This window comes from Nerophis ophidion, linkage group LG29 (genome assembly GCF_033978795.1).
Source record: "Nerophis ophidion isolate RoL-2023_Sa linkage group LG29, RoL_Noph_v1.0, whole genome shotgun sequence".
In the NCBI taxonomy this organism is placed as follows: Eukaryota; Metazoa; Chordata; class Actinopteri; order Syngnathiformes; family Syngnathidae; genus Nerophis; species Nerophis ophidion.
The window spans coordinates 27,502,402-27,524,316 of NC_084639.1; the positions used below are offsets into that span (position 1 = coordinate 27,502,402).

Genomic DNA, 21,915 nt, shown 5'->3' on the forward strand with positions numbered 1-21,915 from the left:
TGAGAGTCCAGTCCATAGTGGATCTAGTTAATAGTGTGAGAGTCCAGTCCATAGTGGATCTACTTAGTAGTGTGAGAGTCCAGTCCATAGTGGATCTAGTTAGTAGTGTGAGAGTCCAGTCCATAGTGGATCTAGTTAGTAGTGTGAGAGTCCAGTCCATAGTGGATCTAGTTAATAGTGTGAGAGTCCAGTCCATAGTGGATCTAGTTAATAGTGTGAGAGTCCAGTCCATAGTGGATCTAGTTAGTAGTGTGAGAGTCCAGTCCATAGTGGATCTAGTTAGTAGTGTGAGAGTCCAGTCCATAGTGGATCTAGTTAATAGTGTGAGAGTCCAGTCCATAGTGGATCTAGTTAGTAGTGTGAGAGTCCAGTCCATAGTGGATCTAGTTAGTAGTGTGAGAGTCCAGTCCATAGTGGATCTAGTTAGTAGTGTGAGAGTCCAGTCCATAGTGGATCTAGTTAATAGTGTGAGAGTCCAGTCCATAGTGGATCTAGTTAGTAGTGTGAGAGTCCAGTCCATAGTGGATCTAGTTAGTAGTGTGAGAGTCCAGTCCATAGTGGATCTAGTTAGTAGTGTGAGAGTCCAGTCCATAGTGGATCTAACATAATAGTGAGAGTCCAGTCCATAGTGGATCTAGTTAGTAGTGTGAGAGTCCAGTCCATAGTGGATCTAGTTAGTAGTGTGAGAGTCCAGTCCATAGTGGATCTAACATAATAGTGAGAGTCCAGTCCATAGTGGATCTAGTTAGTAGTGTGAGAGTCCAGTCCATAGTGGATCTAGTTAGTAGTGTGAGAGTCCAGTCCATAGTGGATCTAACATAATAGTGAGAGTCCAGTCCATAGTGGATCTAGTTAGTAGTGTGAGAGTCCAGTCCATAGTGGATCTAGTTAGTAGTGTGAGAGTCCAGTCCATAGTGGATCTAGTTAATAGTGTGAGAGTCCAGTCCATAGTGGATCTAGTTAATAGTGTGAGAGTCCAGTCCATAGTGGATCTAGTTAGTAGTGTGAGAGTCCAGTCCATAGTGGATCTAGTTAGTAGTGTGAGAGTCCAGTCCATAGTGGATCTAGTTAATAGTGTGAGAGTCCAGTCCATAGTGGATCTAGTTAGTAGTGTGAGAGTCCAGTCCATAGTGGATCTAGTTAGTAGTGTGAGAGTCCAGTCCATAGTGGATCTAGTTAGTAGTGTGAGAGTCCAGTCCATAGTGGATCTAGTTTATAGTGTGAGAGTCCAGTCCATAGTGGATCTAGTTAGTAGTGTGAGAGTCCAGTCCATAGTGGATTTAGTTAGTAGTGTGAGAGTCCAGTCCATAGTGGATCTAGTTAGTAGTGTGAGAGTCCAGTCCATAGTGGATCTAACATAATAGTGAGAGTCCAGTCCATAGTGGATCTAGTTAGTAGTGTGAGAGTCCAGTCCATAGTGGATCTAGTTAGTAGTGTGAGAGTCCAGTCCATAGTGGATCTAACATAATAGTGAGAGTCCAGTCCATAGTGGATCTAGTTAATAGTGTGAGAGTCCAGTCCATAGTGGATCTACTTAGTAGTGTGAGAGTCCAGTCCATAGTGGATCTAGTTAGTAGTGTGAGAGTCCAGTCCATAGTGGATCTAGTTAGTAGTGTGAGAGTCCAGTCCATAGTGGATCTAGTTAGTAGTGTGAGAGTCCAGTCCATAGTGGATTTAGTTAGTAGTGTGAGAGTCCAGTCCATAGTGGATCTAGTTAGTAGTGTGAGAGTCCAGTCCATAGTGGATCTAACATAATAGTGAGAGTCCAGTCCATAGTGGATCTAGTTAGTAGTGTGAGAGTCCAGTCCATAGTGGATCTAGTTAGTAGTGTGAGAGTCCAGTCCATAGTGGATCTAGTTAGTAGTGTGAGAGTCCAGTCCATAGTGGATCTAACATAATAGTGAGAGTCCAGTCCATAGTGGATCTAGTTAGTAGTGTGAGAGTCCAGTCCATAGTGGATCTAACATAATAGTGAGAGTCCAGTCCATAGTGGATCTAGTTAGTAGTGTGAGAGTCCAGTCCATTGTGGATCTAGTTAGTAGTGTGAGAGTCCAGTCCATAGTGGATCTAACATAATAGTGAGAGTCCAGTCCATAGTGGATCTAGTTAATAGAGTGAGAGTCCAGTCCATAGTGGATCTACTTAGTAGTGTGAGAGTCCAGTCCATAGTGGATCTAGTTAGTAGTGTGAGAGTCCAGTCCATAGTGGATCTAGTTAGTAGTGTGAGAGTCCAGTCCATAGTGGATCTAGTTAATAGTGTGAGAGTCCAGTCCATAGTGGATCTAGTTAATAGTGTGAGAGTCCAGTCCATAGTGGATCTAGTTAGTAGTGTGAGAGTCCAGTCCATAGTGGATCTAGTTAGTAGTGTGAGAGTCCAGTCCATAGTGGATCTAGTTAATAGTGTGAGAGTCCAATCCATAGTGGATCTAGTTAGTAGTGTGAGAGTCCAGTCCATAGTGGATCTAGTTAATAGTGTGAGAGTCCAGTCCATAATGGATCTAGTTAATAGTGTGAGAGTCCAGTCCATAGTGGATCTAACATAATAGTGTGAGAGTCCAGTCCATAGTTGATCTAACATAATAGTGTGAGAGTCCAGTCCATAGTGGATCTAGTTAATAGTGTGAGAGTCCAGTCCATAGTGGATCTAGTTAACAGTGTGAGAGTCCAGTCCATAGTGGATCTAGTTAATAGTGTGAGAGTCCAGTCCATAGTGGATCTAGTTAATAATGTGAGAGTCCAGTCCATAGTGGATCCAACATAATAGTGTGAGAGTCCAGTCCATAGTGGATCTAACATAATAGTGAGAGTCCAGTCCATAGTGGTTCTAACATAATAGTGAGAGAGTCCAGTCCATAGTGGATCTAACATAATAATGACAGTCTAGTCCATAGTAGATCCAACCTAATAGTGAGAGTCCAGTCCATGGTGGATCTAACATAATAGTGTGAATCCAGTTCATAGTGGATCTAACATAGTAGTGTGAGAGTCCAGTCCCTGGTGGATCTAACATAATAGTGAGTGTCCAGTCCATAGTGGATCTAACATAATAGTGTGAGAGTCCAGTCCACAGTGGATCCAACATAATAGTGTGAGTCCAGTCCATAGTGGATCTAACATAATAGTGTGAGTCCAGTCCATAGTGGATCTAACATAATAGTGTGAGAGTCCAGTCCATAGTGGATCTAACATGATAGTGAGAGTCCGGTCCATAGTGGATCTAACATGATAGTGAGAGTCCGGTCCATAGTGGATCTAACATAATAGTGTGAGAGTCCAGTCCATAGTGGATCTAACATAATAGTGTGAGAGTCCAGTCCATAGTGGTTCTAACATAATAGTGAGAGAGTCCAGTCCATAGTGGATCTAACATAATAGTGAGAGAGTCCAGTCCATAGTGGATCTAACATAATAGTGAGTGTCCAGTCCATAGTGGATCTAACATAATAGTCGAACAAAGTTGTACATGTAAACAAAGTCCACACGGCCATGGTGAGTTCAAGGATCCCTAAATCCTCTCACCAGTGAAGCAGAAACACCAACATATCAAACAGTAGATTTTCTAACAATCAGCAATGTTTGTGTCATGTTTGTCTATATTACAACCAATAATATACATCCCCCCCCCCCACGTTTTTGCATCTTGATGCATTTTAGGAAACCACCTCCAGGGAGCCCCCAGCTGGGGGCCAGGTGTTGTCAAACATGCACAGCTTAGTCCGCACAGCAGGTGAAGCAGTGAGCAGGAAGTGGCCATGTTTGATCGTTCCAGCAGGAGCAGCTTGTGTCTGTGTGGTCCTCAAAGGAGTCGGCAAAAAGCGGGCCGCCTGCCAGCCTTACTTTTACGTGCCCGGCGTCTTCATCGCTGTCGTCATCTTCATGCTTGACGGACGCGCCGACGCGGCTTGATGGCGGACATAATGCAGCTAGCCTTATGAATAATGCAGATGTTCCACGGCTTACAATAATTGCCATTTGTCTTTGCAGCCAGAGCCCCCCCTGCAGGTGCCCCTCGGTGCTACAGCCCACTTTACATAACACAACGCTCTCATTAGGGCAGGGGTGTCCAAAGTGCGGCCCGGGGGCCATTTGCGGCCCGCAGGTCATTTTTTTAACAACCCAACAGCACATTTTAAAAATACTATGGAAAAAAATGTAAAACATAAAAAGTGGCATAAAACAGCAAACAGGTGAAATGTAACAAGAACATGTTGCAATTGTCATGATCCACGTCTTGGATCATGACTTATTCTGGTTTTGGTTCTGTTTATCACATTATGTCTAGTATTTGTCTTCCTCGGTTCTTTGTGGCACTTCCTGGTTTTGTTTCCGTTGTCATAGTTACCCATTTAGTGTCACCTGTCTCCGCTTTGATCACGCGCAACTGCCCTTGATTATTTATCTCCCTATATATGCCCGCTTCTGTTCGACATTCAGTCTTGGACTCTATGCTTGCTAGACGGAACAGCTGATGCCGCTCTTCCAACATTGTGGTACATCTATTTTGTATACTTTGTTAGCTTATATGCTATTTTGTTGGTTTATGTCCCTAGCTTCCACGCTAGCGTCCTTTGTTCTTTCCAGCTCCCAAGCTAGTTCTGTTGGTTTTTGGTTAATGCCTTTGTGCAAGTGTTTTTGTTCTTAGTTTGTTTTTATTATATAAATAAATTCTTATCCCTCCCCTCACGCTGTGTTCCATCTTCCGCTGCACCCACCAGAGAACAACTTGTCACCACAATGCCACCGAGACGTCACAGCAATGTTTACTCTAATATCACAAAGCTGCCTTGCAGGCTGTTTCTTTCTTTAAGAAAAAATAGTGAATCAAAATCAATTATGAATTATTGACCAATTCAAGGCTCCGATTACGTCACATTAAATATTCCACTTTGAGATATTTTTGGGAGCAAATGTTGCATATTTTGCGTTTGCCATATAAAAAACTGAGCTCTTTTTTTTTCATAAAAGGGCCTAAAACCAACAAACAAAAAACATAAACTACAAAAAAATGTTTCCTATTGACGAATAGATCTGAAGTTGATCTTTCAAGTTTTTTTTTTTTTCAAGTTTTATTCACAACACCATATAACATTTACAATAGTGGTGAATATCATCATTTAAAGATGTTGGTACGTGAAAGGGTCCCCCAAATAAGCTAGAAGAAGCTTTTGACAGGGGGTCCAAAGGAAAGTTGAAACATGGCAGCAAGCACAACAACAAAAAAACAACAACTCTTTATGATAAACACAAGATAATTATACTAAAAGCAAGCATACACATACATACATGCATTCATTCAATCATGCAAAACCCAACAGTATTTTACCCCACATGAGGCATTCAAGATATGTGGTTAATAGGTAAGTTTTCAGTTTCTTTTTGAAGTTGGAGAATGGATACAGCATCTTGAGGCTCTCATTAAGCTGGTTCCAAATCTGAAGTTGTGTTAAAAGTAAACAGTAAAAAAAGAAAATGTATATATATTTTTTCACACTTTAATGAGTAGGACCCCTTTGGATCAGTGTGTTTTGTTTTTAGGTGTCATTGCACAAAAATATAATAGTGGATTAAAATCAATGGTGTTATGAGTTGTTGACATTTTTATGTCTCCAATTATTATATAATCTCCAACATTCTACTTAAAAATTTTATTGGGTGAAAATATTGCATATTTTGTTTTTTTTTTCCATTAAAACATGGTTTTCTTTGACAAAAAGAGCATAGAACTTAAATCTTTAAAAACGTCATATTGATAGATAGACCTAATGTTGATCTAAAGATTTATAACTTGAATAATAATACAAATAATAATACTGAATATCCATCTATCCATCCATTTACTACCGCTTATTCCCTTTCGGGGTCGCGGGGGGCGCTGGCGCCTATCTCAGCTACAATCGGGCGGAAGGCAGGGTACACCCTGGACACGTCGCCACCTCATCGCAGGGCCAACACAGATAGACAGACAACATTTAGTGTTGCCAATCAACCTATCCCCAGGTGCATGTCTTTGGAGGTGGGAGGGGCCTATTCCCAGGTGCATGTCTTTGGAAGTGGGAGGAAGCCGGAGTACCCGGAGGGAACCCACGCAGTCACGGGGAGAACATGCAAACTCCACACAGAAAGATCCCAAGCCTGGATTTGAACCCAGGACTGCAGGAACTTCGTATTGTGAGGCAGACGCACTAACCCCTCTGCCACCGTGAAGCCTAATACTGAATAATGACACATTTTTAACATTTTATTTTTAACAAAACCCTTTGGGGTCCCCAGGATCAAGCCTGAGTGGAGGCCTAAATGTATTTTTTTTCTTACATACATTGGATTGTTTTTTAAAATAATCGGCCCCCGCTTGCTTTGATTTTTCAGTGTAAGGCCCTCAGTGGAAAAAGTTTGGACACCCCTGCATTATGGGAACCAATGCGAATGAAACAAGTCTGTTCCACAGTAAAACTGTCACCATCAAAACCTTTTATGTAACAAGTAACATATCTGTGTAAAAACATCTTTTTAGCTATTAGCGTTAGCCCGGGGGGGCAACGTTGCCTCTAAGCTAGTGTTGTTGCTGTGCGCTGCTGGGAGATACAATCTGGAGATGACCTCATTTCACCTATTACCTTGAAAGTAGTCTTTGCAAACCAGTAATTATAGTCTGCAAATGATGTGTTGTTGTTGAGTGTCGGTGTTGTCTGGAGCTCGGCAGAGTAACCTTGTAATAGTCTTCCATCTCAGAAACAGTGGGAGGCAGCGTGCAGGTAAAAACGTACCTAACGCTTGAACCACAAATAAACAAAAGGTGAGTGCCGCTGAAAAAAGGCATTGAAGCTTAGGGAGGGCTGTGCAGACCAAAACTAAAACTGAACTGGCTACAAAGTAAACAAAAACAGAATGCTGGACGACAGCAAAAACTTACTGTCGAGCAAAGACAATGTACATCCGAACGTGACATGACAATCAACATTGTCCCCACAAAGAAGGATAAAAACAACTTAAATAGTCTTGATTGCTAGAAAAACAAAGTAGATGCGGGGAATATCGCTCAAAGGAAGACATGAGACTGCTACAAGAAAATACCAAAAAAGAGAAAAAGCCCCCAAAATAGGAGCGCAAGACAAGAAGTAAAACACTACACTCGGGAAAACAGCAAAGGGTGTGATGTGACAGCTGGTGACAGTACATCTACTTTGAGACAAGAACTATATCGATGCATGCTTGCTAACGCTTTAAAGACGCATCCAACGACTTTTTACTGTCAACTGAGTTTTGTTTTCTGTTTTGGGTTATTTGTTTATTGTGGCCAAACAGCTCCATTTTTGTTTCATCTGACCACAGAACTTTCCTCCAGAAGGTCTTATCTTTGTCCATGTGATGTCAGATGAACCAAAAATGGAGCTGTTTGGCCACAATACCCAGCAATATGTTTGGAAGAGAAAAGGTGAGCACTTTAATCACAGGGACACCACACCTACCATCAAGCATGGTGGTGGTAGTATTATGCTCTGGGCCTGTTTTGCTGCCAATGGAACTGCTGCTTTACAGAGAGTAAATGGGACAATAAAAAAAGGAGGATTACCTCCAAATTGTTCAGGACAAGCTCAAATCTTCAGCCTGGAGGTTGGGTCTTGGGCGCAGTTGGGTGTTCCAACAGGACAATGACCCCAAACACACCTCAAAAGTGGTAAAAGAATGGCTAAATCAGGCTAGAATGAAGGTTTTAGAATGGCCTTCCCAAAGTCCTGACTTAAACATGACTTAAACTTAAACTGCACCAATTTTGTCAAGAGAAGTGGCCAACAATTCAAGCTTGCTAGAAGCTTGTGGATGTCCACCAAAAAGCCTTTTTACAGCGAAACTTGGATGGATTAATTGATTGATTGATGGAAACTTTTATTAGTAGATTGCACTTTACAGTACATATCACGTACAATTGACCACTAAATGGTAACACCCCAATAAGTTTTTAACTTATTTAAGTCGGGGTCCACGTTAATCAATTCCTGGTAAGCCAAGGGACATGTAAGCAAATATTAACATTGCTGTATGTATACTTTTGACCCTCACATTTTCAGTAGAGCCATAATAAATTCATAAAAGAAGCAAACTTCATGAATGTTTTTTGTGAGCAACAAGTATGTGCTCCAATCACTACATCACAACAAAATAAGAGTTGTAGAAATGATTGGAAACTCAAGACAGCCATGACATCATGTTCTTTATACGTGTACGTACACTTTTGATCACGACTGTATATGCTTATAAGATTTGCCTGAGTGGATGGACAGGATTGTTTAAAAAAAATGTTCTTTTAGTCCTCGGCCATTTGCAGTCTTTAATACCAGCTTAGTCTAGCTTTGTTTTCGCCAATTACAGCAGGACTTTTATCCGCCTCTTACATAAACATTATTGCACTGGCCTGTCATCCCACCATAAAGATCATACCAACATGTCCAATTTGGTATAATGAACTTGATTAAAAACATATTTGACTTATGAGAATTTTAAAACGCTGCATGCAAGAAGAGAGGTTAATGTCATTTCTGTTCTCAGTAAAATGTCTAAACACATCTGCTAGGTAAAATCCTCCAAATATTGTGGAATAACAATAACATCATCTAAGGAATCTGGCCCTGCGGCCAAGTAATGGATTGCATTAAGTTGAACATCTGCTGGTTGCTCCTTCTCACCTTGCAGCGCCCAGCAAGAAAGCATGCTTCCATGCGGGGGGCAGAGCGGGCAGCAGAGTGGTCAATAGTGAAAGGAAGAGCTCAGCACATGTCAATAGTCACTACAATGCTCTGCTGCTCTCATCAGGATGTGGAGGCAGATTATATACGCCGGCAGATTTTTGTTATCAAGGTACAACTTTCTGCACTCCACTGTTCACAACAACAGAAGTAACATATTTGTCAGCTCATAACATAAGACCAGAAATAGGACTGCAATGGTTTATACTTTACGAAGTTTTGCACTTGTTGTGTTTTTCTTACGTTTTTTGATTGTTTTCATTACATTTGGATGTATTTGTTGGTTTATATCAGTGGTTGTCAACCTTTTTTCAGTGATGTACCCCCTGTGAACATTTTTTTAATTCAAGTACCCCCTAATCAGAGCAAAGCATTTTTGGTTGAAAAAAAGGGATCCATCCATCTATCCATCTTCTTCCGCTTATCCGAGGTCGGGTCGCGGGGGCAACAGCCTAAGCAGGGAAGCCCAGACTTCCCTCTCCCCAGCCACATCGTCTAGCTCTTCCCGGGGGATCCCGAGGTGTTCCCAGGCCAGCCGGGAGACATAGTCTTCCCAACGTGTCCTGGGTCTTCCCCGTGGCCTCCTACCGGTTGGACGTGCCCTAAACACCTCCATCGGGAGGCGTTCGGGTGGCATCCTGACCAGATGCCCGAACCACCTCATCTGGCTCCTCTCCATGTGAAGGAGCAGCGGCTTTACTTTGAGTTCCTCCCGGATGGCAGAGCTTCTCACCCTATCTCTAAGGGAGAGACCCGCCACACGGCGGAGGAAACTCATTTGGGCCGCTTGTACCCGTGATCTTATCCTTTCGGTCACGACCCAAAGCTCATGACCATAGGTGAGGATGGGAAAAAAGAGATAAAGAAGTAAAATACAGCACTATGTCATCAGTGTCTGATTTATTAAATTGTATAACATAGCAAAATATTGCTCATTTGTAGTGGTCTTTTTTCAACTATTTGGAAAAAAAAAGATATAAAAATGACTAAAAACTTGTTGAAAAATAAACATGTGATTCAATGATAAATGCAGATTTCTCCACATAGAAGTAATCATCAACTTAAACTGCTTCCACAGTGGAGTGTTTTAAGTCTCGTCTTTTATTCTTTGGCTTTTAACACTACGTGAGTTGTGTTGTCCTCTGTCCTCTGTTGTCCTCTGTGGTTTGTATACACTTTGATTACTATTTTACTGTTTTAATTGATTTTACCCTTGAAAATTGTTTTTAATCATATTTATTTTTATATTGTTTTTTATATTGGTTTTATATTTATTTATTTTTTGTTTTTATTCAGTCATTGGTGGGGCATAGTATTGTTTTTTTAATATTGTTTTTAACATGGCTGTGCAGCACTTTGGAAACGTTCTTGTTGTTTAAATGTGCGACATAAATAAAGTGGATTGGATTGCATTGAAAAAAATAAATCTTTAACATCAATATTTATGGAACATGTCCACAAAAAATCTAGCTGTCAACACTGAATATTGCATTGTTGCATTTCTTTTCACACTTTATGAACTTACATTCATATGTTGTTGAAGTATTATTCAATAAATATATAAAGGATTTATTAATTGTTGCTATTTTTAGAATATTTAAAAAAAATCTCACGTACCCCTTGGCATACCTTCAAGTGCCCCCATTTGAGAACCACTTTTATATGATATCCATGAAGCACGTCTACTGTTATGTCAAAGAGGGCAGGAACATAACAAAATGTTTCTTCATCCTGCTCCTTCTCAGGCATTGTTGTGTGAATTTAAAATTGTATAATTGAGGCATAATTGTGTATCGATCAAAGATGCACATCAATGAAGGAGATAAATAAAAAAATAAATGAAATAAATAAATAAGCCTTCTTGAATGTATGCAACATGTATTTTTTATTTGTTTCCTTTCAATGTAAGCCAGCATGACAAACATTAGTCAATCATTTATAATCCTTTAAATAAGTGCTTCTCCTCCTACGTCATCCATTATAATACACTCGAAGCCCGGAAGTGCATCCATAATTAGCGTCGGGTCACGTGACGCCCTTTTTCTTTTTTTCAAACAGCGGTTGGTGGGCGGGGCGAAGAGCGTGCGCTCTCCGTGGTGCTGACCTCCTGCGCAGCCCCTACTGCGCATGTTGCATGACAGGTGCCGAGCCTCCATCTTGGCGCCGCTGGAGCAGAGGCGATAACATCAACAACAGCCGCCGCAGACATGACGCCTCGCTGCCGCGACGTGACGGCGCTCTAAGCGGCCCACGGAAGAAAGCTTCGACGCGGCGTGGACGGAGGCAAGGCGGGAAGGAAGGAAGGAGGATGGCAAGGTCCGGAAGGTGCCGTTAACGACGAGCAGCACGGCTAGCTTTCACCGGAGGGGGAGTTTCTACCGCGTCTGACAGGTGACGTAGACCACCCGCCTCAATAATGCGTGTTTGTGCGTGTCGCCGTCCACGATGCTGTCACGCCAATGCAGCTGTGCTCGGTGCACGCCAGCAAGCCACAGTCCCTTCTGGCGTGGGCTCTGCAATCAGGCACACCTGCACACGCCTGGCAAGAAGTGGCTCCTCGCCCTGGAGGATGGTGACGTGCAGTCGTGGTCACTTGTGAAGAACGTCACGTCACGGATGTCTTGACCCGCCAACTCTTAGTTTTACTTGTTGCTCACAAAAAACGTTCTTGAAGTTTGCTTCTTTTATGAATTTATTATGGCTCTACTGAAAATGTGAGCACATCTGCTGGGTCAAAAGATCCTCCTTTTTCATGGTCCCATTTACTCTGTCTTTTGCCAGCAAAACAGGCCCAGATCATAATACTACCACCACCATGCTTGACTGTAGGTATGGTGTTCCTGGGATTAAAGGCCTCACCTTTTCTCCTCCAAACATGTTGCTGGGTACTGTGGCCAAACAGTTTCATTTTTGTTTCATCTGACACCACATGAACAAATATAAGAACTTCTTGAAGAAAGTTCTGTGGTCAGGCCAATATAGCTAACATAGACACATCATGTGATGTAAAAGCCTAATGTAACACTTAGAGCAGGGGTAGGGAACCTATGGCTCTAGAGCCAGATGTGGCTCTTTTGATGACTGCATCTGGCTCTCAGATAAATCAATCAATCAATGTTTATTTATATAGCCCCAAATCACACATGTCTCAAAGGACTGCACAAATCATTACGACTACAACATCCTCGGAAGCCTTCTGCTCCGCTGCTCCCAGTCTGTGGAACGCTCTCCCTGACCACCTGAGGGCACCTCAGACTGTGGATGCTTTTAAAAAAGGCTTAAAAACCCATCTTTAAAAAAAAAGCCTTTCTATAGACATACATGCTGGTTGTAGCCTTTGGGCTGTTTCTAGTTTTATATTGTATTTATTTTTATTACTATTTTTTTACACTGTGGCACTTTGAGGTTGATGGCTCAACGTAAAGTGCTCTTTACAAATAAAATCTATTATTATTATTATTATTAGAACCCACAAAAGTCTGTGCTGACGTTGCTTAACAGGATAAGTAATGAATAATTCCACTTGTAATCACAGTGTTAAAAATAATGTTCAAAATATAAATTATTCTCATGCATTTTTAATCCGTCCATCCGTTTTCTACCGCACCTGTTCAAGAAGTTGCGTCGATGGTAAGACGTTATTTATTTATTATTGGTTAGTGTGGCGCTTGCCCTCCTGGGGGTTCTTCAGACCCCCGAAGCACCGACATGAGAGCCTGTTTCAGGGTTACAATATTGTTTTATTTTTGAATAAATCTTTCAGTTGTTTTCCAGCAATTGTATTTCCAGCCCAAACCCCATCTCTCCTCCTGGCTGCTGCTTGTAACAGAGCGACAGTTGATTAAACAACAAGGCCCAGGTGGGCCATCTACACACCTGTCGCTGCAGGCCCAGAGGCCACGCCCCCTCCACAGTTAGCTTCAGAATAACAATGTTATTACAAAGAATAATAGACCTATTATACTCTAGAAATGTTGGTTTTACTTTAAAACGCACGTGTTTAGCTGTGTTCAGTGTTAAAAAAAAATATCATATGGCTCTTACGGAAATATATTTCAAAATATTTGGCTTTTTGGCTCCCTCAGCCAAAAAGGTTCCCGACCCCTGACTTATAGGCGTTTACATTTTTGCGGCTCCTGGTAGATTTGTATTTTTATTTTGGCCCAGAATGGATCTTTCAAAATTTTGGGTTGCCGACCCCTGCACTATTGGCACACATTCCACCGTAACTGCAATAGAGACATGTGTGACCTATATTTTAGAAAATGAACTTCATTCATCACAGCTCCCTTATTATGTGTCATCAATGCATGAAATACAAAGCTAATGGATGACTTCAGTACTGAAGACAAATCACCTCAAGGGGCTGTTTGCAATTCTCTCACAAGAACATTTTTCAAAGCAAAAAATATAACAAGGACACCAGGTTTAACAAAATCATAAAGTGCCATTTAGAGCAAATAATAGTGCATTAGTGTGATACTATCTGACCATTGTAGAGTTTTCCTGGATGAAATGCTACACAATTTGTGTGGCTTTTAAAGTACAAACAAAGTACAAACAAAACAAAAGAAGAAATAGTCGTAGCCAGCACTAAAAGGAAATGTGTAAGTGCTCAAATGGACTTCATATTGTAGGACTATATAGACGTAGTGTCGTCCTGATACCAATATTTTGGTACTTTTGGATACTTTTCTAAATAAAGGGGACCATGCAAAATTGCATTATTTGCTTTATTTTAACCCAAAAAATCTTACGGAACATTAAACAAATGTTTATTATTGCAAGTTTGTGAGAGCAGACATCGTACAGGAAGTGTTTGTTTGAATATGTTGTTGTCTCTCATGAAGTTTGTATTAATCGTCGGTGTTGTTAAAGGAAAACTAACGTTGTGATGCGTCTGTGAAATGAATGCAACAAACGTAAATATTACATGTTATTATGAATTATTGGTACCGATAACCAAATTATTTCGATATTTTTTGGTACTTTTCTAAATAAAAGGGACCACAAAAAATTGCCCTCTTGGCTTTTTTTTTAACAAAAAAAATGTTGCGGTGCATTAAACACATGTTTATTATTGCAAGTTTGTGAGAGCAGACATCGTACAGGAAGTGTTTGTTTTAATATGTTGTTGTCTCTCATGAAGTCTGTATTAATCGTCGGTGTTGTTAAAGAAAGAAGCCAACGTTGTGAGGCATCTGTGAAATAAATGCAAAATACGTAAATATTACATGTTGTTATGAATTAGCGGTACCAAAATTATTTCGATTATTTTTGATACTTTTCAATACTTTTCTAAACAAAGGGGACCACAAAAAAATTGCCCTATTGGCTTTATTTTAACAAAAAAAATCTTACGGTGCGTTAATCGTGTTTATTATTGCAAGCAGACATTGTACAGGAAGTGTTTGTTTTAATATGTTGTTGTCTCTCATGAAGTTTGTATTAATCGTCGGTGTTGTTAAAGGAAAACTAACGTTGTGATGCGTCTGTGAAATGAATGCAACAAACGTAAATATTACATGTTATTATGAATTATTGGTACCGATAACCAAATTATTTCGATATTTTTTGGTACTTTTCTAAATAAAAGGGACCACAAAAAATTGCCCTCTTGGCTTTTTTTTTAACAAAAAAAATGTTGCGGTGCATTAAACACATGTTTATTATTGCAAGTTTGTGAGAGCAGACATCGTACAGGAAGTGTTTGTTTTAATATGTTGTTGTCTCTCATGAAGTCTGTATTAATCGTCGGTGTTGTTAAAGAAAGAAGCCAACGTTGTGATGCATCTGTGAAATAAATGCAAAATACGTAAATATTACATGTTGTTATGAATTAGCGGTACCAAAATTATTTCGATTATTTTTGATACTTTTCAATACTTTTCTAAACAAAGGGGACCACAAAAAAATTGCCCTATTGGCTTTATTTTAACAAAAAAAATCTTACGGTGCGTTAATCGTGTTTATTATTGCAAGCAGACATTGTACAGGAAGTGTTTGTTTTAATATGTTGTTGTCTCTCATGAAGTTTGTATTAATCGTCGGTGTTGTTAAAGGAAAACTAACGTTGTGATGCGTCTGTGAAATGAATGCAAAATACGTAAATATAACATGTTAGTATGAATTAGCGGTACCAATACCCAAATTATTTAGATATTTTTCGGTACTTTTCAAAATAAAAGGGACCACAAAAAATTGCCCTATTGGCTTTATTTTAACAAAAAAAAATGTATCGGTACATTAAACAAATGTTTATTATTGCAAGTTTGTGAGAGCAGACATTGTACAGGAAGTGTTTGTTTTAATATTTTGTCGTCTCTCATGAAGTTTGTATTCATCATCAATGTTGTCAAAGGAAAATGCGAACGTTGTGATGCGTCTGTGAAATTAATGCAACATATGTCAATATTACATGTTATTATAAATTACCGATACCAAAATTATTTCGATAGTTTTTGATACTTTTCAATACATTTCTAAATAAAGGGGACCACAAAAAATTGCCCTATTGGCTTTATTTTAACAAAAAAAATGTTACGGTACATTAAACAAATGTTTATTATTGCAAGTTTGTGAGAGCAGACATTGTACAGGAAGTGTTTGTTTTAATATTTTCTCGTCTCTCAAGAAGTCTGTATTAATCGTCGGTGTTGTTAAAGAAAGAAGCCAACGTTGTGATGCATCTGTGAAATAAATGCAAAATACGTAAATATTACATGTTGTTATGAATTAGCGGTACCAAAATTATTTCGATTATTTTTTATACTTTTCAATACTTTTCTAAACAAAGGGGACCACAAAAAAATTGCCCTATTGGCTTTATTTTAACAAAAAAAATCTTACGGTGCGTTAATCGTGTTTATTATTGCAAGCAGACATCGTACAGGAAGTGTTTGTTTTAATAAGTTTTTGTCTCTCATGAAGTCTGTATTAATCGTCGGTGTTGTTAAAGGAAAACTAACGTTGTGATGCGTCTGTGAAATTAATTCAAAATACGTACATATTACATGTTATTATGAATAACCGATACCCAAATTATTTCGATATTTTTGGGTACTTTTCTAAATACAAGGGACCACAAACAATGCCCTATTGGCTTTATTTTAACAAAAAAAAAAAATCATACGGTACATTAAACACATGTTTATTATTGCAAGTTTGTGAGAGCAGACATTGTACAGGAAGTGCCATCCATTCATTTTCTACCGCTTATTCCCTTTTGGGTTCACGGGGGGCGCTGGCGCCTATCTCAGCTACAATCGGGCAGAAGGCGGTGTACACCCTGGACAAGTCGCTACGTGTACAGGAAGTGTTTGTTTTAATATTTTGTCGTCTCTCATGAAGTCTGTGTTCGTCATCAATGTTGTCAAAGGAAAAAGTCAACGTTGTGATGCGTCTGTGAAATTAATGCAACATATGTAAATATTACATGTTATTATAAATTACCGATACCAAAATTATTTCGATAGTTTTTGATACTTTTCAATACTTTTCTAAATAAAGGGGACCACAAAATATGGCATAATTGGCTTTGTTTTGACAAAAAAATCTTACGGTACATTAAACATATGTTTATTATTGCAAGTTTGTGAGAGCAGACATTGTACAGGAAGTGTTTGTTTTAATATGTTGTTGTCTCTCATGAAGTCTGTATTAATCGTCGGTGTTGTTAAAGGAAAACTAACGTTGTGATGCGTCTGTGAAATGAATGCAACAAACGTAAATATTACATGTTGTTATGAATTAGCGGTACCAAAATTATTTCGATACTTTTTGATACTTTTCAATACTTTTCTAAATAAAGGGGACCACAAAAAATTGCCCTATTGGCTTTATTTTAACAAAAAAAAATGTTATGGTACATTAAACAAATGTTTATTATTGCAAGTTTGTGAGAGCAGACATTGTACAGGAAGTGTTTGTTTTAATATGTTGTTGTCTCTCATGAAGTCTGTATTAATTGTCGGTGTTGTTAAAGGAAAATTAACTTTGTGATGCGTCTGTGAAATTAATGCAAAATACGTAAATATTACATGTTAGTATGAATTAGCGGTACCGATACCCAAATTATTTAGATATTTTTCGGTACTTTTCAAAATAAAAGGGACCACAAAAAATTGCCCTATTGGCTTTATTTTAACAAAAAAACATGTTACGGTACATTAAACATATGTTTATTATTGCAAGTTTGTGAGAGCAGACATTGTACAGGAAGTGTTTGTTTTAATATTTTGTCGTCCCTCATGAAGTTTGTATTCGTCATCAATGTTGTTAAAGGAAAATGCGAACGTTGTGATGCGTCTGTGAAATTAATGCAAAATATGTAATTATTACATGTTATTGTAAATTACCAATACCAAAATTATTTTGATACTTTTTGATACTTTTCAATACTTTTCTAAATAAAGGGGAGCACAAAATATTGACTTTATTGGCTTTGTTTTAACAGAAAAATCTCACAATACATTAAACATATGTTTATTATTGCAAGTTTGTTAGAGCAGACATCGTACAGGAAGTGTTTGTTTTAATATGTTGTTGTCTCTCATGAAGTCTGTATTAATCGTCGGTGTTGTTAAAGGAAAACTAACGTTGTGATGCATCTGTGAAATTAATGCAAAATACGTAAATATAACATGTTAGTATGAATTAGCGGTACCAATACCCAAATTATTTCGATATTTTTCGGTACTTTTCTAAATAAAAGGGACCACAAAAAATTGCCCTATTGGCTTTATTTTAACAAAAAAAAATGTTACGGTACATTAAACAAATGTTTATTACTGCAAGTTTGTGAGAGCAGACATTGTACAGGAAGTGTTTGTTTTAATATTTTGTCGTCTCTCATGAAGTCTGTATTTGTCATCAATGTTGTTAAAGGAAAATGCGAACGTTGTGATGCGTCTGTGAAATTAATGCAAAATACATAAATATTACATGTTACTATGAAGTACCGGTACCGATACTTGTCGCCATGGAGACAAGAATTGTTGATTTAGAAGTAGCCAAAACATTGCGAAGAGCCGCTAGCTAGCTATGTTTTAAAGCACCACTCATAGTGCAGCACCTCAGCGTTTAAAGCTTCACCTTTATTATTAGTTTTAAAGCTGAAATGCTTCCATTCTTCCACTTCTGTCTCCACACTGTTCCTGTTTTTTCTATGTCCAGAAAGAAAGAAAAAAAGTACTGGTATTTTTCAAAGGTAGCATTATACCTTTTTTAATTAATTAGTACCGCTGTACTTTATTAGGCGCGGTGTACCAAACAACCCGACTTAACAGATGCCTTTCTTTTATATGTCTAGATGTTTCTATTAATAAGACATTAACAATACCAATTCACATAATGCAACAACATTGGTCAGCCATTGTGTAAAGTTGTATAAAGTTGTATAAAGTTGTATAAAGTTGGTGCAAGTTGTGCTATTAGCTGACACACTAAGCATAGCATGCTTTCAAATACACAACATGTACCGTATTTTCCGGACCATAGGGCGCACCGGATTTATAAGGCGCACTGCCGATGAATGGTCTATTTTTTATCTTTTTTCATACATAAGGCGCACTGGATTATAGGGCGCATTAAAGGAGTTATATCATTATTATTTTTTGTAAATGTAAAATATATTCCTTGTGGTCTACAAAGCATGTAATAATGGTTCTTGGCTCAAAATGTTGCATTGATGATGTTTTAAACATCATCTTCAAGCCACTTTGTGACAGTCTCTTCCGGATGTGCCGTTTTGTGGGCGATCTTATTTACGTGCCTCCACTTTGACAGTGTCTTCTCCCGGTTATCTTTGTTGTAGCGGTGTAGCGTGCAAGGACGAGAGTGGAAGAAGTGTCAAAAGATGTTGCTAACTGTTTTAATGACATTCAGACTTTACTTCAATCAATAAAGGAGCAGCATCCCCGAAACAACCACATCGGAAATGTGTCCCGTGAAAAACTGTCCGACCGGAACTCTCTATTAACTAAAGTTCCTTGGGTAAATAATGTAAACTCACTACACCGGTATGTTTTAGCGCTTTCATGGCGAGTTTACTGACAGATGTAAGTAAGAACTTTACACTACTTTATATTAGAAATGGCAACAGTGGAGGATGAATGTCACATAACAAGAAGGTAGAGAAAAAGAGGAAGCTTATCAACTACGGTGTCTGCATGGACTACAATGGTGCATTTATGTAGATCCCAAATACAGATCAGCAGGTACCAGAAGGTAAGAAAAGTTGCTATTGCATAATATTGCAAAACAAAACGCCAGATAATGTCTTACCTTATACACACTCCATAATAATACTCCTACGTTGAAGCACATCAAACGGTGCAGGTGACACTTATCTCTTATGTTTGATTGCCATCTACTGGTCACACTTATGATTACACCATGTACCAAAAAAAATAGTTTCGAGTTGGGTAAGCGCAACCAAACTTATTCCTTACACTAGGTGCACCGGGTTATAAGGCACACTTTTGAGTTTTGAGGGAAAAAAGGATTAAGTGCGCCTTATAGTCTGGAAATGATGGTACATATAGACGAGTATATTTACTTTATTATGTAGCCGTGCCGTCACAAACCACAACAAGTATAACTCTTCGTCTTCATTTGCATCCGCACCAATGTGTACCCGTTCAGAGATGCACACCTCAACAGTAGAAGTCGGTCCAACAAGAAACAGTAAAATATCCGCACATCTTACGCGACACACACACACACACACGTCTCCACTTCAGTGCTGACCACAGCAAAGACATCCAGGCCCATCTTGGTTGTTGTTAGCAGGAAAGAAGACTTTAGCCGCCGGCAAAGTCAGTTTGAAGGATCCGTCTCCGGAGATTCTACAAGCTGGCAGCCTGGCAGGCATGTCCGTTAACGTTTAACAATTTGTTCCACTCGTTTATTAACTGTGCTTTATTACCGGGGCCAGCCGAACATGGCGGCAGATGAAGATCCTTAGATTGGGAGATTATTTGGTCGTCTGATGATGGCGGGATTATAGAATAAGATAAATAAACTCAACTATTTGACCATTTGAACAATCTGACCTGAAATCCTTCCATTCACAAAATTATGTTCTTATTACTCAGTGAAGTAAAAATGTTGAGTTTAGAATATGGATGTTACAATGGGTTGTAGCTATCAATTAGTTTTACTAATTGAGTTCATCTATCAATTATATTTTTAAGTTAATAGGTACTTGGATGAAATACTCAGTGTGCCTCTTCTGGAAAATAATCCAAATACAACAAACTGTTTCTGCTTGCCATAACCTTCATTCTTTTTTTCAAATAAATGCACATCATCAACATTTACCGTATTTTCCGGGCTATAAGGCACACTTAATGTCACATTAAAGTCATGCAAAGCTACTCGATTATTTCCCATGTTGCTAGGGGATAGGTCATCAATCAATCAATCAATCAATGTTTATTTATATAGCCCCAAATCACAAATGTCTCAAAGGACTGCACAAATCATTACGACTACAACATCCTCGGAAGAACCCACACAAGGGCAAGGAAAACTCAATGTCATGCGTGGGCCAAACAACACATCTTTGCAGTTTGACTCCAATCTAGGATTTATTTTGCGTGTACAGTACACTAAACCGGGCGGTTTAGCTCGGTTGGTAGAGTGGCCGTGCCAGCAACTTGAGGGTTGGAGGTTCGATTCCCGCTTCAGCCATCCTAGTCACTGCCGTTGTGTTCTTGGGCAAGACACTTTACCCACCTGCTCCCAGTGCCACCCACACTGGTTTGAATGTAACTTAGATATTGGGTTTCACTATGTAAAGCGCTTTGAGTCACTAGAGAAAAAGCGCTATATAAATATAATTCACTTCACATTTTTAAATGTCCTAATTAATGAACCAGTGTTGACCTTGCAAGGGCTACACAGTAAAAGGTGCTCAACAGGCCAATGGCGGCGAGTCTCCTTATGAATACGATGATAAACGAGCCGGAGAAGAGCCGGGCCGAGAGAGTCCGTGGAGACAATAGACTGCTTGACTTAATGTACGGGATGCTTGAGCACAGTGAGGAGAGGTTTGTCTGCAGCCTTTCTATCCTGCACATTTAAAGGTCAATGTGATGCTACGATAAATGCATCACGTGGTCACTCAGGCTGGTGGAAGCTGATTTATGGCTGCTATGACACTGAATATGTTTGTGTACTAAAGAGCAGTGAGGATGTATGGTGAACACGTGGTGCAGCAGCATGGAAGTCCTCCAAATGGACGCTAATTTGAGTCCTTGGAGGTCACTTTGGCCAAGACGAGTTGCGATACATGAGTCAGTCACAGTCCTCAACTGATTGGTTTTATGCTCGTCACTTTGATCACTGCGCCTTTTAGGTAGTCCTGCCTCGTCACTTTGATCACTGCGCCCTTTAGGTAGTCCTCTCCTGGGAAGTCTGTCATTTAAAATGCCAAAAGTCCAGTTCTCTACTACATAGAAATACAGTGGACCACCTGCAAATTACAATACAAAGCAAACATGTACCACGGAACGCCATGTCAGTGCAAGACGGCGGAACGCTATGTACAGCGGTGGTCAAAAGTGTACATACACTTGTAAAGAACATGATGTCATGGCTGTCTTGAGTTTCCAATCATTTCTACAACTCTTATTTTGTTGTGATGTAGTGATTGGAGCACATACTTTTTGCTCACAAAAAACATTCATGAAGTTTGCTTTTTTTAATGAATTTATTGTGGCTCTACTGAAAATGTGAGGGTCAAAAGTATACATACAGCAATGTTAATATTTGCTTACATGTCCCTTGGCAACTTTCACTGCAATAAGGCGCTTTTGGTAGCCATCTACAAGCTTCTACTTACATTTTTCACCACAAAATTGCTGCAGTTCAGCTAAATGTGTTGCTTTTCTGACATGGACTTGTTTCTTCAGCATTATCCACACCTTTAAGTCAGGACTTTGGGAAGGCCATTCCAAAACCTTCATTCTAGCCTGATTAGGGATGGCGTGGCACAGTGGAAGAGTGGCCGTGCGCAACCCGAGGGTCACTGGTTCAAATTCCACCTAGAACCAACCTTGTCACGTCCGTTGTGTCCTGAGCAAGACACTTCACCCTTGCTCCTGATGGGTGCTGGTTGGCGCCTTGCATGGCAGCTCCCTCCATCAGTGTGTGAATGTGTGTGAATGTG

The 21,915-nt window shown here is 39.4% G+C and overlaps 1 protein-coding gene across 3 annotated transcripts in view; it reads left to right on the forward strand.

Moving 5' to 3' along the window:
• The first annotated feature begins 10,848 nt into the window (after positions 1–10,848).
• Positions 10,849–21,915, forward strand: part of glrbb (glycine receptor, beta b) — a 76,855-nt gene continuing 65,788 nt past the window's right edge. The window contains exon 1 of one of the 3 annotated variants that reach the window (XM_061891825.1): positions 10,849–11,132. The gene's annotated coding sequence lies outside the window, so the exon portion shown is untranslated. The remainder of the gene's footprint in view (positions 11,133–21,915) is intronic. The other 2 variants (XM_061891826.1, XM_061891824.1) reach the window with 2 other exon arrangements.